The sequence below is a fragment of the Artemia franciscana genome, chromosome 13 (genome assembly GCF_032884065.1).
Source record: "Artemia franciscana chromosome 13, ASM3288406v1, whole genome shotgun sequence".
Taxonomy (NCBI): Eukaryota; Metazoa; Arthropoda; class Branchiopoda; order Anostraca; family Artemiidae; genus Artemia; species Artemia franciscana.
This window is the reverse complement of record NC_088875.1, coordinates 11,936,383-11,953,595: the sequence shown is the minus strand read 5'-3', so window position 1 is coordinate 11,953,595 and position 17,213 is coordinate 11,936,383. Positions and strand designations below refer to the sequence as shown.

Here is a 17,213-nt window from a genome sequence, read left to right as displayed (position 1 = left end):
TTTGCAAACGAACAAAAATGATAACTCTTCAAAGTATGCTCTATGAATATTGAAAATTGCTTCACTGAAAGCGAAAACTCCTTCTGTCTTTTATATTTCTCTCCTTTCGTTCACCGTTCATCGCTAGAAAATGTTGAAGGGGTCTTACGTCCAGCAGTGTCAAACATTTCACCAAGATTTAATTTGTTATGCAATAAAAAACAAGCAGACTCATCTCACTAAAGTTTTCCCTTTCATTTTAATTTAATCTGAACCACTCACAGACTGCGTGCGAATATATTTGATCGAACTAAGACGACGAGAATTTTCTTCTGTTTATGTTATTGCAAAAAATGCTAATTTGATGAAAAATAGAACTCATAATTTTTGTAAGTATATTAAAGATAATTTTCAACTTTTTGCGGAACTTTTTTTTTTTAGATTTTTGTATGCTTTTAAACGAATCCTAAAGCTTTGTATTTCCATATGTATATGCATAATTTTACCTTATAACTAAGTCATCAAAAAAACATTTATTTGTCCTTCTTTTATATTTTTATGGGGTCAATAAGAAACTCCCAATCATGATTGCTGTCGTCAATGAAAAAACTTTAAGAAGTCCTGTTCTAGAGGGCTTATTTGATTTTAAGATGATCGTTCTCTTACAAGGCAAAATAAAATTTACAAACAAGTGACACCTTCCTGTGCCCTTTTTCTAAACATACCCTCAAAACTCGATCAAAACTTTTAAGCATCGGTTAAAAACTTCCAGATGAATTCTCTCTTGGGCAATTAATTTAGTCACATTAATTGATCTTTATGGTCAAAATTACGTATTTTTTCAACATAAATGCTTAAGCTCCGTGATTTTAAGTTTGTTTTTTAGTGTATTTCGGAAGATAGAAAATTAATACTACCCGATCCCCCAGCCAAGATTTTTACCCCATCTAGACTTTCAAAAATACCTTTTTTCGGTATTTTCATGAAGAAAAGTGAAAAAAAATTAACCCCTTAGCTTATGAGAAATGTATGTTTCCCCAATCCTAATTTAGGTGAATTCAATGAACTGTGTTCTGCATGTTCAATACGTTCCATCTTTTAGGTGGCCTTTCAAGTTAGGAGGTTCTTGATAAAATAAAATATTGCGATGAATATAATATTATTTAATTGAAATATCCATCAATAATACAATGAAACTGTAGTGTTGCCTCTGATAACCAGAACTCCATGGCTAAAATTTATTCCAATAGACTATTAAACTAGAGAATAATTAGTTTGTAAAAATAACAATTTTCTGGCAATAATAAAGGGCGAAGTTGAAAATTAAAACGAACGAAAATTACTCCTTCGGAGTTTATGCAACATATATCTGAAAAACTGTTTTGAACAGACTCGTCATATTTTCCTGTATTTTTTAGAATTCTGGGAACTACAACATTACTGAAACTATGCTGGCTTGAGTTTTTTAGAGAATTTTTCATTTCATGGTCGGTAAAATACGATCGAGAGCCTCATGAATAAGTATTTTACTTTCTGTAGGCCACTTAAAGATCTCCATCCTCTTATTCATGTTTTGTTGCGCTTCACGTTGTCAGAACAGCGGTAGTTATCAGTATCAAACAGTTCGTGGTAACGAAGTGTAGTAAGGAGCGATCCGGCTCAATAGTAACCAAAACTCTAAAAAATTGAATTTTGATATAAATAGCTACATCAAAAGAATCGCATTTTAATGCTGATTTTACAGTTTTATCAAGTTTAGTCTTAGCCATCAAAAGTTACGAGCCTGAGAAAATTTGCCTTATTTAGGAAAATAGGGGGAAAGACCCCCTAAAAGTCGTAGGATCTTAACGAAAATGACACCATCAGATTCAGCGTATCAGAGAACCCTACTGTAGAAGTTTCAAGCTCCTATCTACAAAAATGTGGAATTTTGCATTTTTTGCCAGAAGACAAATCACGGGTGCGTGTTTATTTGTTTTTTTTGTTTTTTTTCCCCAGGGGTCATCGTATCGACCAAGTGGTCCTAGAATGTCGCAAGAGGGCTCATTCTAACGGAAATGAAAAGTTCTAGTGCCCTTTTTAAGTGACCAAAAAAATTGGAGGGCATCTAGGCCCCCTCCCACGCTCATTTTTTTCCCAAAGTCAACGGATCAAAATTTTGAGATAGCCATTTTGTTTTGCATAGTCGAAAATCTTAATAACTATGTTTTTGGGGATGACTTACTCCCCCACAGTCCCTGGGGGAGGAGTTGCAAGTTACAAACTTCAACCAGTGTTTACATATAATTATGGTTATTGGGAAGTGTACAGACGTTTTCAGGGGGATTTTTTTGGTTTTGGGGGTAGGGTTGAGGGAGGGGGCTATGTGGGAGGATCTTTCCTTGGAGAAATATGCCATGGGGGAAAAAAATTCAATGAAAAGGGCGCAGGATTTTCTAGCATTACTATAAAAAAAAACAATGAAAAAATAAACATGAAAACGTTTTTTCAAATGAAAGTAAGGAATGGCATTGAAATTTAAAACAAACAGAGATTATTACGCATATGAAGGGTTCTAAAAATACTTTAGCATAAAGAGCGAGGTATTTAGGAGGAGATAAATACCTCGCTCTTTATGCTAAAATATTTTTAGTGATTTCAACTATTTATTCTACGGCCTATTTGATTCAGGGGTCATTCTTAAAGAATTGGAACAAAACTTACGATTTAGTGTAAAGAGCGAGGTATTAACGAGGGTACAAACCCCCTCGTACACATAATAAAAATATAAGAATATAAAAGTTTGTTACGTAAGTTAATTCTTAAGTTACGTATATTTTTTACTAATAAAAACGTTCGTTGAATATTAAAAGTTCTAGTAGCCTTTTTAAGTAACCGAGAAATTGGAGGGCAGCTAGGCCTCCTTCCCCACCCCTTATATCTCAAAATCGTCTGATCAAAACTAAGAGAAAGCCATTTAGCCAAAAAAAAATTAATATACTAATTTCATTTCAATAATTTATGTGCGGAGAGCCAAAATCAAACATGCATTAATTCAAAAACGTTCAGAAATTAAATAAAAAAAACTAGTTTTTTTAACTGAAAGTAAGGAGCGACATAACTTAAAACGAACAGAAATTACTCCGTATATGAAATGGGTTGTCCCCTCCGCAGTCCCACGCTCTTTACGCTAAAGTTTTTAGTTGTTTTAAAAAGTAGAATTGTGGCAAAGAGTCAAACTTTAGCGTAAAGAGCGTGGGACTGCGGAGGGGACAACCCATTTCATATACGGAGTAATTTCTGTTCGTTTTAAGTTTTAATGTCGCTCCTTACTTTCAGTTAAAAAAACTAGTTTTTTTTATTTAATAAATATAAAGAATGCATTAATATATAAAGTATTAATATAAATTAATATAAATATAATAGATGTAATAATATACAATATATAAAATATAAAATGCAATATAAATAGAATATAATAAAAATAAAAATCTATATATAAAAAATAAAAGTCTTATAATAAAAAGTAAAATATAATATGAATATAAAAATAATAAAATATAATTAATATAAATTAGTAATATAAAGAAACATAAAGAAATCACTGTAAAAAAATGCTGCAAATCAGTGTAGTTGAAACAGTTTTTCAAATATATTTTGCACAAAACGCCAAACCATAATTGTAAATTGATCAGTAGCGTTTTGCTTTTTTAGTTTTTCTGCCTTAGAATCAAATTGAAGGATTTTACTTAGAAATTTTGACAAAATTTGAATATTCAATTTTCGATGAACAGTTGGTCTGTTGAATAAGTCCTTAAAAATAGAGTCACAACAGAATTTTGGGTGGATGGAAAGGGGTATTATCATGGTTGCAGTGATTAAGAACGTACCGCGGCCAACAAATTTAAAAACGTTTTAGAAGTTTTAAAACAAAGTGGCTTGTAAAACAAAATTGCCATTTGTAGCTTATCCTGGAATAATAACTATTATCTCGACTAGTTTTCATAGAAAAATTTTGTCGTGAAAACAAATTTGCGGGAATTTCTAAAAAATTGACTGAAACCTCTCAAACACGTCTTCGGATCGAAGTCAAAAATGTATCTTTGGAATTGCCACCGACAAAAATCTCAAACAGGAAACTTACAGTCCCCTGGCTAGGACAACAAGGTAAAATATTTTTTTTTACCCGGCAAGCACGAATGTTTACTCTTTTTTTCTTACCTTCATCATTGCTGACGAAGGACAACGTAGAGGGCTGTTTAAGGGTTTGATTGAAAGTATAGTACTGTAAATACACTTTTTGACAAAAACTGCATCGGAACACTCTCCCCGAGTCTGCATGGAACTGCCAAACGTTTGATATTCTCAAAAATCATATTGGAGAATTACTCGTAAATATTTAGGTTTTTTTTTCCGGTTTTTCACATTACTTATAATCTAATTAGTGTCCCTTGTCAAAAGAAAATGGTTAATACTTATTCAAAGATACACAGTCAGGGTTGCCACCACTGATGGTTACAATAGTGCTACACGTGCCCAAATTTGCTACACAGCAATTTTTGGTGCTGCAGTCAAAAGATGCGCAAAATCAGCATGAGCTCCCAAAGGCTCCTATAATTTTAAGACAAGACGCTTACTAATGACGATAATTTTAGCTGACGCACTTGACAATAGAATTACCCTCTTTCAGGACTTGTAAGCTTCCCATAAGGGAAATGGAGTAAAAAAAAATTGTTATGTTTCAGAGTTTAAAGTGAGTTATATCATTATTTTCAGATAAAAGTATTCTAAATTTAAAACTCTTTTCTTACCTCTAAATTTAATTTATTCTAAACTGGAAACTCTTTTCATTGTTTTTTAATAAAAATATTCTAAATTCAAAGATCTTTTTTTACTGTTTTGGTTACCATTGGTAAGAGTTACTCCTTTTTTACAGCTCGGTACCACTAACTGTTGGATTCTTGCTATTTTAATTAGCTTTTGACTCAAGTCTTCAATAATTAAATTAGAAATCGTGTATTTGCTCAACTGTCAAACTAAAGCAAGTGGCAAGTAAATTTAAAACACTTCTCTATTGAGTAAATTTTAACATATATATTCAGGTGTTTGCCAATTATTTGCTAATTTAAATTATAACTATTTTATCTGGCTTATATATAAAGATGGCGAAACTAATAGTTGAAAAGTACTATATTGAACAAAATGGACACATGTTAGTTACAATGTAATTAAAGCTACTTGACAAGAAAGAATTATAAAAAATTGATTACGACTGGATACTTATACTCTATCATAATCGCTATAGCCTCTTGTTATGTATAAGACAAGACACTTATTGACGAAGGCATTTCAGCTGACTCCTGACATCAGAGTTACCATCTACCAGGCTTGTCAGCTTTTCAAAAATTATTTTTCATGATCATCATAATTATGCCTTACGTATTATTGCAAGACTTATATCACAATTTTTGTACAAAAGTCTTCTAAATTTAAAACCATGTAGGAACAAAGTAATAACTTTAAAATATATTTTAAAAAGTCTATGGAATACCCTTATTGTTCATAAAATGTTTATCACATTACAATATGTAAGAATCCAGCCTCAAAAGGATTTTAAACATATAGATACATGTAATAGACATTTTAAAATAAAAATTGAAGTCTCAACATGCACACAGCCGCTACCTGACAATCTCAATTACTATACAGAAACCAGTTCTCTTTGTATTACTCATTCTTTTTAAGTATAATCCTCTGTACCAGATATTTTGATGAAACTGAATTAAAAGCATAAAATTAATATTACCCTTCTTCGTCGTGTTTAGTTTGATTTTCCAGTCATTTTTTCTAAATATATTCTCGTCTACTAGTGAAGGAAAAACTACATTAAACAAGAAATGAATCAAAAAATAATGTTGAACATTGTTGCCCCAGCCAAAATTTAAGTAAATTTGGATTAAGAATTCCTCCATAATCCCGCACATGTAATTTCAAACAACCTGGAAACACAGTAGAAATGTTACATTCAGGTGTTGGTGAAATGTTGTTTTTTTCTAGAGGATGGCAACCCCTCCTAAGGTGCCGCGAAATATCAAAATTCTATGTTTTAACGATGAACATCTAATAGTTTAAAACAGTTCCATAGGATAATCTTCGATTGGTCGTAAGTAAGAACACACAAAATCGGATGCAACATGTAATTATTTGTGAACTGCGGGTTGGACGATTCTTAATGGGTGTGGAAAAAAGGGTCTTACTTTTGCCTCTCCATAATACTAATTCACTATTCTTATTTTGTTTTCCTTTCAGCAAAATTAGACTTCTATACTTTTGTGTTATGTGTATCTATAAAGCTTCTGTTTTATGTGGGTAGTCTGCATGGTTTTGGGCCCTCTCCTTTTGCACATGTCAATTACTAATCAAACAGTGTCTAAAGGTACATCTGCAGGACATTTTGACTCTTTATTAAATTAGCTTTTATTTCAGCTGAAATTAAGAAGTAAAATTGAAACTTAAAACGAACACAAGCTATTCTATACATGAGGGGGGCTTTCACTCCCTCAACCCCTTTACTCGTCACGCTAAAGTTTTATAGTGCTTCAAAAAAAGGTTCTTGCTCCAGTTGAACGGCCTCTGTTTTTATTATATCGTTCTTAAATAATTGGGACGAAAAGTCAAACATCCAATCAAAATTTTGAGACAGCCATTTTGATCAACGGTGTTGATAGTTCCGGAAATTATGTCTTTGGGTATAACAACCCCCCTCCCCCATCCATCAGGACAAGGGTTTTAAGTTATGCTTTAGGGGCATATAAGATTTTCTATAGAAAATTTTGTCGTAGAAACTTCAAAAAGGGCTCATTCAATTGGAAATTAGGAGGACTAGTGCCTTTGTTATCAGTCGAAAGTGATCGGAGGACAGATGCCTCCCCCCCACCATGCCTATCATTTCCTAAAACGCTTCTAATCAGGATTTTGAGATAGCCATTTTGTTCAACGTAGTTGAAAGTTCCGGAAACTATGTATTTAAGCATGACAAATTCCCCCATCCCTCGGGGCAAGGGTTGTAAGCTATGCCCTAGGAGAATATAAGGTTTTTGTAGAAAGCGTGGTCATATAAGGTTCGGAGGGGGCTCATTGGTAATCTTAAGCTCTTGTGCCCTTTTTAAGATTCAAAGTGATTGGAGGGCTGCTACACCCCCTCCCCCACAAATACACACGTTGTATTGTTCCAAAATGCATCTAATAATAGCCCTCCAGCCCCCAGGACAGGGATTGTAAGTTATGCTCTGAAGGAATATATGGTGTTTATAGAAAGCATGGTCATATAAAGTTCGGAGGGTCCTTTGCTTAAAAATAAAATAAATACTAGGCTACATAAACTAAATTACTAAATACCTAATGAATAAAAATCCAAGGGATTAAAGTCGTCCCTTCCTAATGAATGTCATTCCACGCTTTAGCTTTTTTTTTAAATTTCGCGCTGATCTTTGTAATGTAAGCCAGTGTTGCGACATAAGTATTTTCAAGAAGACTGACCATAATCTCCAATCTATAAGAATTTGTCAGCCTTCGTTTGAAAAATTCGAATTCTCCCTGAAGATTCCTAAAAACCCTTACTTTACCCCAGATTTCCCTATATCCCTAGATTCAAAATAAGTGTCCCTAAAAGAAGTGATTTTCCCCACCATGCCTATCATTTCCTAAAACACTTCTATTCAGGATTGAGATAGCCATTTTGTTCAACGTAGATGAAAGTTCCAGAAACTATGTATTTGAGCATGACAAATCCCCCAAGCCGTCAGGGCAAGGGTTGTAAGCTATGCCCTAGGAAAATACAAGTTTTTGTAGAAAGTGTGGTCAGAAAGGAGGGGACTCATTGGTAATCTTAAGCTCTAGTGCCTTTTTTAAGATTCAAATTGATTGGATCACAGCTAACGCCCCCTCCCCCCACATACTCACGTCGTATTGTTCCAAAATGCATCTAATAGTAACCCTCTAGCCCCTAGGGCAAGAGTTGTAAGTTATTCTCTGAAAGAATATATGGTTTTTATAGAAAGCATGGTCATATAAAGTTCGGAGGGTCCTCATTGGTAATCAAAAGCTCTAGTGCCCATTTAAGAGTCAAAGTGAACGGAGGGCATCTGCCGCCCCCTCACACACATGTCGCATTATTCCGAAATGCATTTAATATAAAATTTAAAATGACCATTTTATTCAAATTGTCTAAATATTATATAACAAGGCTCTTGAGGGTTTAAAAAAAAATCAAAGCCTCGGGAGCAAGGGTTTTAAGGGGTATCTAAGGTTTCTATGTAAGGGATGGTTGTATTAACTTTAAAGGAGGCTCATTTGGTTGAAAATCAGAAGTTCCAGTTCCCTTTTAAGAGTCAAACGTGATGGAGGGCAGCAAACCCCCCCCCCCCCCAACTACCCCCCAACAAGTGTTGTCAGTATGGGGATTTTCCCCCTATTTTAAGGATTTTTGAGGTCTGTTAGGGGCAAACTTTTTTATTTAGGGATTTTGGGGTTTTTAGGGATCTATACAATTCTTCTGGAGTTTTTAAGGAATTTGTACATTTTTTTCTAAATCCCGTGATTTTTAACGATATAGCGCATAGATTTAATATTCAATCGAATAAATCAGAAGAAAGCTAACTAAAAAAAAAAGCGAAAATAGCGGTCCATTACACCTCCCAATACGTGCCAAATTAGCATTTATGCAAATATACCGCCTTTGAAACTTCTGATTTCTCACTGTATCAGATATAGATCTCAGAGCGTTATGATTAAGAGGATAAGCGAACCTAGTGAATCAAAATTTGCAAATATGTTCTATGCTTCTTATTTCACAACTTCTTATTTGCTCAGGTCAATTTTTTTCTTCATATTTAAGGTTTTTTACTCTCTATAACCGATCAGTTCCAAATTAGATTTTCTTTCTAACCTTTGAAAGTAAATTGGATATGAATACACCCTCTACATCTGCAAGCAGATCAGAAATAGGGTTTTTGAAAAAAAGGCAGATATAAATTAAATACAATTTTCTGAACGAGAAAAAGGAATCATTGAAAAAGAAAATACGACTTAGTGCTCTTCACAATAGGATTCATAATATAACTAGACAGGTTAAACTGATTATAGTTTGATGACTGAAGTCGGCAGGGAGTAAGGGGGTGGGGTATCTCTTCTGGGAATTTCTTAGTGGTTTTAGTTTTTACTTTTAATATCTAATCAATGCTCCAATAATTCTCCAAATTCTCTTGTTTGTAATTGAAATGCGTAATAAGCGCTAATAACTTCCTATTCTATAGAGGTTTCAAGCTCTTATACGCAAAAAATGTTGAATTTGTATTTTTTTTTTTTTTTTTTTTTTTTTTGCAGAAGAAAGATCATGGATGTGTGTTTTTCCCCAGGGATGATCGCATAGAGCCAATACTCCTAGAACACTGGGCGAGGGCTCATTTGAATGCAAATTGAAATTTCTAGTTCTCTTTTTTGTGTGACTAAAAGAAATGGAGGGCAATCAGCCCCCCTCACACGTCTCTTTTTTTCCAAAAAACAATCTTTCTTAATAGGCATTACTAGGTGACCAAACTTTTAATTGCGAGATAAATTTCAGAAATAAAATGACATTCAGTGTACTCCACCCCCTCTGAAAATATTTACTCCGAACACTCTGATTCACAGTAGAAAAACTTTGGTTGTAATTTTTCCTTTTTTTGTGTAACTAAAAAAAGGAAAACAATCCTCAAGTACAGTGTAATTACTGGAACACCAGCAACAATTTTGAAAATGATCTTTAGCGTCAAATAATCTACAAAGCGTAAAACTACCACAAATCACCATCAATAAATAAATATAACCCAAAACAAACAGAAATTATAATAAGCAACCGAATGAAACTCATAGGGGCTCACAACCCTTATGCCTACTCAAGGCCAAAACATAATTTGCACTTTACGGAAAACAAATTAAATGTTTTCACTGTAATCACATTAATAAATAAAAAATTATTAAGATTTCAAAGAATGAATATGAGCATATGTATATTAAACTGACAATGCGCATAGGTTTAATGGAGCTCATCACTTTCCTTGAAAAACATATTTTGTTGAAATTTTTTCTAAATTAATGTTCAGTAATAAAACTGAAATATATTGGGAGAAAAACATTTTCTTTTGATTTTTTTTTATTAAAGAAACAATATGACCGATGCTTATTTAATTTCGTTAAGGGTATGACATTTATATTTCCATTAAGCTGAAGAAAAAGGTTATTTTAAAAATTTCCCCTGGTGTCTAGTAATTACACAAGTTCAAAAAGAGTAAAAAGAAAATAGTTTCCATATTTGTTGGGGGAAAACGTGGGGCTTTGAATGAACGAGGAAAAAATTAAAAAGTAAAGTAGTCTTCGATTAGGTCACCAATAACTAATTTTCATGGATCAGGAGGTAAACCCAGGGTATCAAATCCAGAAAATGCAGGGAGGAAGGAAGAATTTCGTTCTATTATTTGCATAAACATGCGAAAAGGCATTTTTCAAAATTTCAAGGGTAATTTTCACATGAGAAACACAAAACACCAACCTAAAGGTATTTTTCCACATCTAGGGAAGTAATTTTACACTCTTTTCTATTCGTGCGCCTGCATAGAACATGGTAAAGAGGCAAAATAACTATTCATTGCACTGATAAATAGTTTTATAATCCTAATGATTTTTTGGTTGGTTTAGTGACTTTCTCCAATAATTTAGTGATTTATGAGCTGATTTAGTGATTTTGTTCCAGAATCTAGTGATTTTTTTTCGCCGAGGGGCAACCCCGAAAGAGCCTTCTAGGAGATGGCTTTAAACCTAACTTAACTAGTCGATAAATACAAAGCACTGCTTTAGGCGTCAAAAGAATGTATTTTATTACAAGTGCAAACTTTTATTACAAACTTTTAGGGATTTTGGTATTGAAAATACTGATTTCTAGGGATTTTCCACCAGCCTTTTAGGGATTTGCAAAAATTTGAAGTGGAAACACTGATATTAAGATCATACTTCACAGGAGTAATTCTGTTGTATGATTGCCTAGGTCTCACTGGGAAATCAACGAGTCCACAATCTACGTTAATAAGTGGTAACGTCCATCTTTAGATGATGGAGGACTGATTCTGGCATATGCTGGAAGTTGAGGAATCTTCTTGGCTGCTGTTATTAGTAGTTGGAATAAGATAGATGTAGTCCAAGTGGACGCGGAATTGTAGATCGTTTGAAAACGTTCTATTGATGTCTGGTTTCGCGGTGGTGAGGTCATTTGATAGACAAACACCAAAAAACAAGAAGAACAATAGGGAATTTCTCAAGACAGTGAGAAACAAATTAGAAAGAATATTTTGACCCTATGTCAAAAGCCGTCCTTGAGGACGGCCCTTGGACATAGGGCCGAAATATTCCTTCTAGTTTGTTTCCCACTGTCTTGAGAAATTTCCTATTGTTCTTCTTTTTTTTGGTGTTTGTGATGGAAAGGCAGTGTGGTCTTCGTCGTCATTTGATAGAATTCACAGCGCAATCACTGGGTAGAAAATACGGAAATCTATTTTAATCTTAGCATGTCCTACTATAGCGCCGTTATGGGTGACGAAGGATGAAATACAATCGGCATATTAGATAAACTACACATAGTTTAGGGCGAAAGTTAATAAGAGATTTGCAAACGAACAAAAATGATAACTCTTCAAAGTATGCTCTATGAATATTGACAATTGCTTCACTGAAAGCGAAAACTCCTTCTGTCTTTTTTTTTATATATATTATTTATTATATATTATTATTTTTTATAGTTTATATTTTTTGTGTTCGGTTTTGTGGTGTGTGTTTTTGCTGTTGCATTGGTGAATCCTTTTTTCACTACAACGTGTTATATGGATATGGATTGTCAAAAGGGTGGAACTCAGGAATGACTGAGTATATTAATCTGAGTATACTACTACTGCTAATATAACACTGTAACTACTTTTACTACCACCGAAAATACTGTGATAATAGTAGGCCTACTATTAAGCCTAAGTTTATGGAGGTTAAATTTGAGATAACATTGATGGCAAATTCGAACTAACAAAAGAGACTATGTGCATTTAGATTGTCAAAATAGTGTATCTTAAGAATTGGTTTGTGCATTAAGTTGGAACTCTCAGAGAATACTTAAAGTGGATCAATTGACCAAAAGGCAATATATGCACACTACTACTAATACTACTATCACTGTAACATTTACTAGTTCTATACAACTATTATAATTACTCCAATTGCTACTTCTATCACAACTACTTGTAAGGTTAAGGGCATTAAGATGAAAATTTGAAAAATATTATGACTGTACAGGTTAAAAAAGAGCAAATCGACAATACCATAGTGAAATTAGCAGAGAATATTTCTGAAAATTTCTGTTGTACGGATGACAACCTGTCATCCGTATGCAGGTTGTCAAACGGGTTATATCAGCAATATCCTTGAAAGAGTTTTGTACTTGAATTTAAAAATTACAACACTTGTTGTGGGGGATGTTGAACTAATCAAAAGACAATATTTCCATCATAATTTTACTGCTTCTACTCCTACAACTACTACTTCTGCTACTATTATTATTGCTACCACTACTATTGCTACTAAAGCTAAGACTGCTACTATTAACTCTACTTCTACTGCTACAACTATAACTACTGGTTCTTCTAATATTACTCATAAATCTATGGGTATTGAGGCAAAAATTTCGGGCAAATATTTTAACCGTATATAAATAAATAGAAAAACACTTCGCCCACATGGGCTGTCAAGAGGATATATGAGCAATGCTTCAGGACCAGTTGATGATCTTCAGTTAAAGTTTCATCGTGCATTGAAGAGGATGTTGAAAAAAAATGTGCTATGTGCATATTACTACTAATGCTACTACTACTACTACAACTATTGCTACTAAACAAGTTAATGGTATTAAGATGGATCTTTCAGGGAATATTTAAGCGGATGCTGAACTAAATCAAAACAAACACTGATCATGTATATTGTGAATAGGGTGACAAAGTAATATCATAATAATGGCTAACATATTAAGATAGACATTTCAGGGTAAGTTGTGACAGATTTTGAACTAGCCAGAAGACGCTATGTGTATACTTTTGATGCCACATCTGTGGTTACTATGACTATTGGCACTTAAGGCTAATGGTCTTTTTTGTTCCCGCCCAATTTCTGAAACAGATTCTAAGAATCTTAATAACGCCACTGCTAGTATCTATTCGATAGCAAACTCGTTTATGAGACTTGACAAAAACATAAACCAGTGGGAGAAAAAAACAAAAGATGTTTGTTTAGTAAAAGCACGTTAGATTCTACGGAGATTAATTTAGATGAACAGGTTATGTAAAAGAAAATATACCCACTGCTGAGCTAAAAATAGTGTTTTCTTTTGCACATCAATTTAAAGGGTAATCCTATATTTTTTCGCTCAGAGATTTTGATTCGATGTGCATTGAATGCAAATGGTAGAACTTGTACGAAAAGTAGACAAATCTTTTATTTTCGAGATGGGTGTCTGTTTTGAAATGTAAAGCGTGAACTCTCCCAAACCTCAACCGAGACCGAGTCCGTTTGGAAATGAAAATTGTTTGGCTATTGGGAGAACCCTTGGGTATTGAGAATTGCAAGCAGTTAGCCAGGTGGGTGAAACACCCACCTGGCTATTTTCTTTTAATCTCCAGTTCTCGAAGTCCACCAGTCCCCAAACTTAAACCTCGTCATGTTACTTCTGAATTCCTTTTTACAAATTGTGATGAAAATGAAATAATTATGAGTATGAAATAACAATCCTGTGGAGTAGATGAAGTATCGTTAAAAGTTGTTAAAGCAACAAAAACAATTGCTATTTCTATTTTGACTCATCTGATTAATTTATCACTTGAAGAGGGAACTTTTCCAGAAAGACTTAAATTAGCCCGAGTGCTACCCCTTCACAAAGGGAAGTCAAAAAATGAACCGAGTAATTACCGATCCATTTCTATTTGACCTTTTTTTTTCGAAGATTTACGAGAAAGTAGTCCATGAAAGAATGTATGATTACCTCCAGGAGTAGAATCTTCTGTGCGATACCCAACTTGGCTTTCGCAAAGGACTTTCTACGGATATGCACCAGCTATCTGGAATTCAATCCCCTTGGAAATCCGGAACTCAAATAGCCTTACTACCTTCAAGCGAGCAGTGAAGGGTCGTTACAGAAATACTGTTTGGATTTGAATATGCGGTCCTCCTCTTTTCGGTCTTTTCTTTTCTTTTTTTTTTTCTTTTCTATCTCTTCGTCACTCCCCTTTTTTCTCTTTTTTTTTCTTTTTTGATAAATCCAGTTGATTCGTTGTTTCTGTTAGTTGATTGTTTAATTATTCTTTAGTGAAGTTTCTGCCCTAGTCAAGCACTTTTGTGCTTTCCTGGCAGATTATGTACATGTAATTATGTGTTTTTTGTTTAAATATATATGATTGAATTGAATTGAAGAATTCCTGCGAACAAAACTCTAGCACAGCTTGCATCAAACAATAAGTGCGTAATTGGTAATTTGATGTGTGTGTGTAGACTTGTTCCTGTGTTTGCGTACGTTTGTGTTTTTGTGCTCCTCAATCTCATCCTGCTAAATAACTAAGAAGACTAATCCGCCATTCCATCATAAATTTACTATGAAAAAGTAGCATATAAACAGAATTGATGGAAATAAAACTAATTTATTGGGAAGATAACAAGATGAAAAGTTTGTGTAAAACGAAAAACTCAATGCATACCCGTACTAATGAACTTATTTTGGAAGAAATATAGCCTCTCAGGCGCATACAGGTTAAAGCACATAAAAAATAATTTTTATTGAAATAGAATAAAAGCGATAAAAATAGAAGAAAAAGTTCGGGATTTCCCAAAAGGAATTTAAAAACCCTTGTCCATCGTATCTGCCCCCATTAAAATACAACAACGAAAACAAACAGTCCGCACATGCAAAAGTAAACTACCCAAAGAAAAAGGATGAATGTTTGAGAGGTTTTTCACTCTCAGAAATCATATACCTCAGGTGGCTAGTACCAAGCATGGCAGAAGTGTGCCAAGCATAGCGGAACTGTGAGAACAGTACTAAGAGTGAATGATCTGTGCCAAGCATGACATAAGTATCCCAAGCATGGCAGATGTCTGCTAAGTCTGATACAAGATCGTGATTTCATAGCAATCTGGGAATGTACATTATACAATTAGGCTAGTGAGTTAAGTAATCAAAAATTAAAGAGCCATTTGAAACAGACGGACAGAAAATAAAATCAATGATCTAAATGTGAAACGGTCAAACATTACTGTCTATGCATAATTGACTGAAAATGAAGAGAAATAAAAATAAATAATTATACCAAACATAAAAGAAATGGGTACTGCTATATACAAATAATTAAATCCTAAACGATTGAAAATTAAAATGAGTGCTAAAGTTAAACCAAAAAGGACACAAATTAATGCCCATAGGAGTTGGGCTAGAGTTCCCTTCTAATCGTAAAACAAAATAAAAAATTGTCGCTAAATAGAATCTGTAAACCTTAATTGTTGATGCTTCCTGTAATTAGTATATTAAACACTAAATAATTATACATTACACATTCAGTTCATTTTCAATATCTTTCCAGTCACCTTGATTTTTATAGGTTTTTTTTTTGTCATTTGTTTGGAATTAATAAGATGAAAGCTATTTTCCTTGTAATAAGATTAGGGCGTTAACGTTATTTTGTGTTAGGGCGAGATGCACAAGATTTCGGAAAGAAACTTAATGACGCTTTAATTAAATACCAAAAATGAACGAATTGTACAGAAAACGTAATAATTGTAGGAAAAACTATAAAAATCACAAATATTAAGCCCAAGTAACATACAAGAAATTTATAAAAAAAACTAAAATTGTTTGTATTAAATGTATTTAATATACTTCAGACCAGATAAGAAACTTCATTATTTTTGGACATTGACGAAGAATGAGACAGAAATTTATGGAGGAAAAAAGAATTTTCCTTGCCAATATTTTTTAACACATTTTTTTTATCAAACACGAAGATTTATCTATTCCAAATCAGACCAAATTATTTCTTCAAAATCACTGTTTTCATGCATTGAGTTCCTGGTAAATTCACTGTTCTCCCCCGATCCCTTCTGTGCGTTTTTTTTCTTGCTGTTCACTTCAACTCGACTCAACCTTCTTTTTTTTCCTCTTTTTATTTCTTGAGACAAGCTTGAGTCCTTCGGTTGGTGGGCTGTTGTACATTTTACAGACACAGGTTCTCTGATTTCCATATTCCTTGCAACCCTTGAGTCTAAAATTTCAGGAAGTAAGGATTCATTCCAGAAGGCTTCAAGCTTCGGAAATATTTTTTCCCAGTAGTCTTTCGATCGGTGAACTGTAATTATTTCCCAATCCTCAATAGAGTTATAAACTATTAAGTGGCGTACCATTTTATCCAGTATCCCGAGTTGGCCTTGTATCTGGGCGAAATACCTGTGATTTTTTTTAGCTGAAGACCTTCACTGGATAATTCAAGAAAAAATGCTTTAACTAAATTTTTTGACTGGGCCACATCATAAATGGTTTTGAACTCTGGTATATTATGCACCGTTTTTATCTCTATAGGTGTGCCATTAGGGAGCAGTCCATCTACAGATGCAGCAAGATACTGATACTGTGGATGCACACTGAGTCCTATTTGATCTCCCTTTACGACTTTTAAGTTGAATTTGTTTTCATATGCTTCTAGTGCCACTACTTCTAAATCTAAGCCCTTTTTCATTAGGGCAGAGCAGAATCTAGGTCCCAAGTTTCGAATTTGCTTAACAATTGGGGCAACTCTGGTGCTGTTTTTTCTGGTTGCAATTCTGTGGAAGTAACTACTAGTTATTCTCTTAGATCTTTCTTCAACCCAAGTGTCATTTTTGGATTGGCCCTTGGTACTGTTGAACAAACAGCTTATACTGGCAAAATCCAATTTTAAATTCTCGTCAGTATATTTTTGTATAGCCAAATTCATTTCATCAGAAGTCATGTCTGGCTTATTGCAATTTGGTCCATAGTCACGATTACCAAAGTTATAGTTTCTATTTTTTAACTTAGCAACGTGTTTTCCTCCAAGAGCACTATAATAACTGGTCAAATTACGTTTAGATATTACACGGAGCTTAGCCGTTTTATTACAACATTTTTTTGT

General features: G+C 33.7%; 1 protein-coding gene and 1 non-coding gene across 4 annotated transcripts in view; both read left to right on the top strand.

Annotated features, from left to right (window-relative positions):
- Positions 1–17,213, top strand: part of LOC136034528 (dihydropyrimidinase-like) — a 255,283-nt gene that overhangs the window by 98,263 nt on the left and 139,807 nt on the right. The gene's annotated exons all lie outside the window — the stretch shown is intronic.
- LOC136035121 (small nucleolar RNA U3) lies at positions 10,995–11,197 on the top strand. Its single transcript, XR_010619342.1, has one exon. It is a non-coding gene; the product is annotated as a small nucleolar RNA U3 (small nucleolar RNA).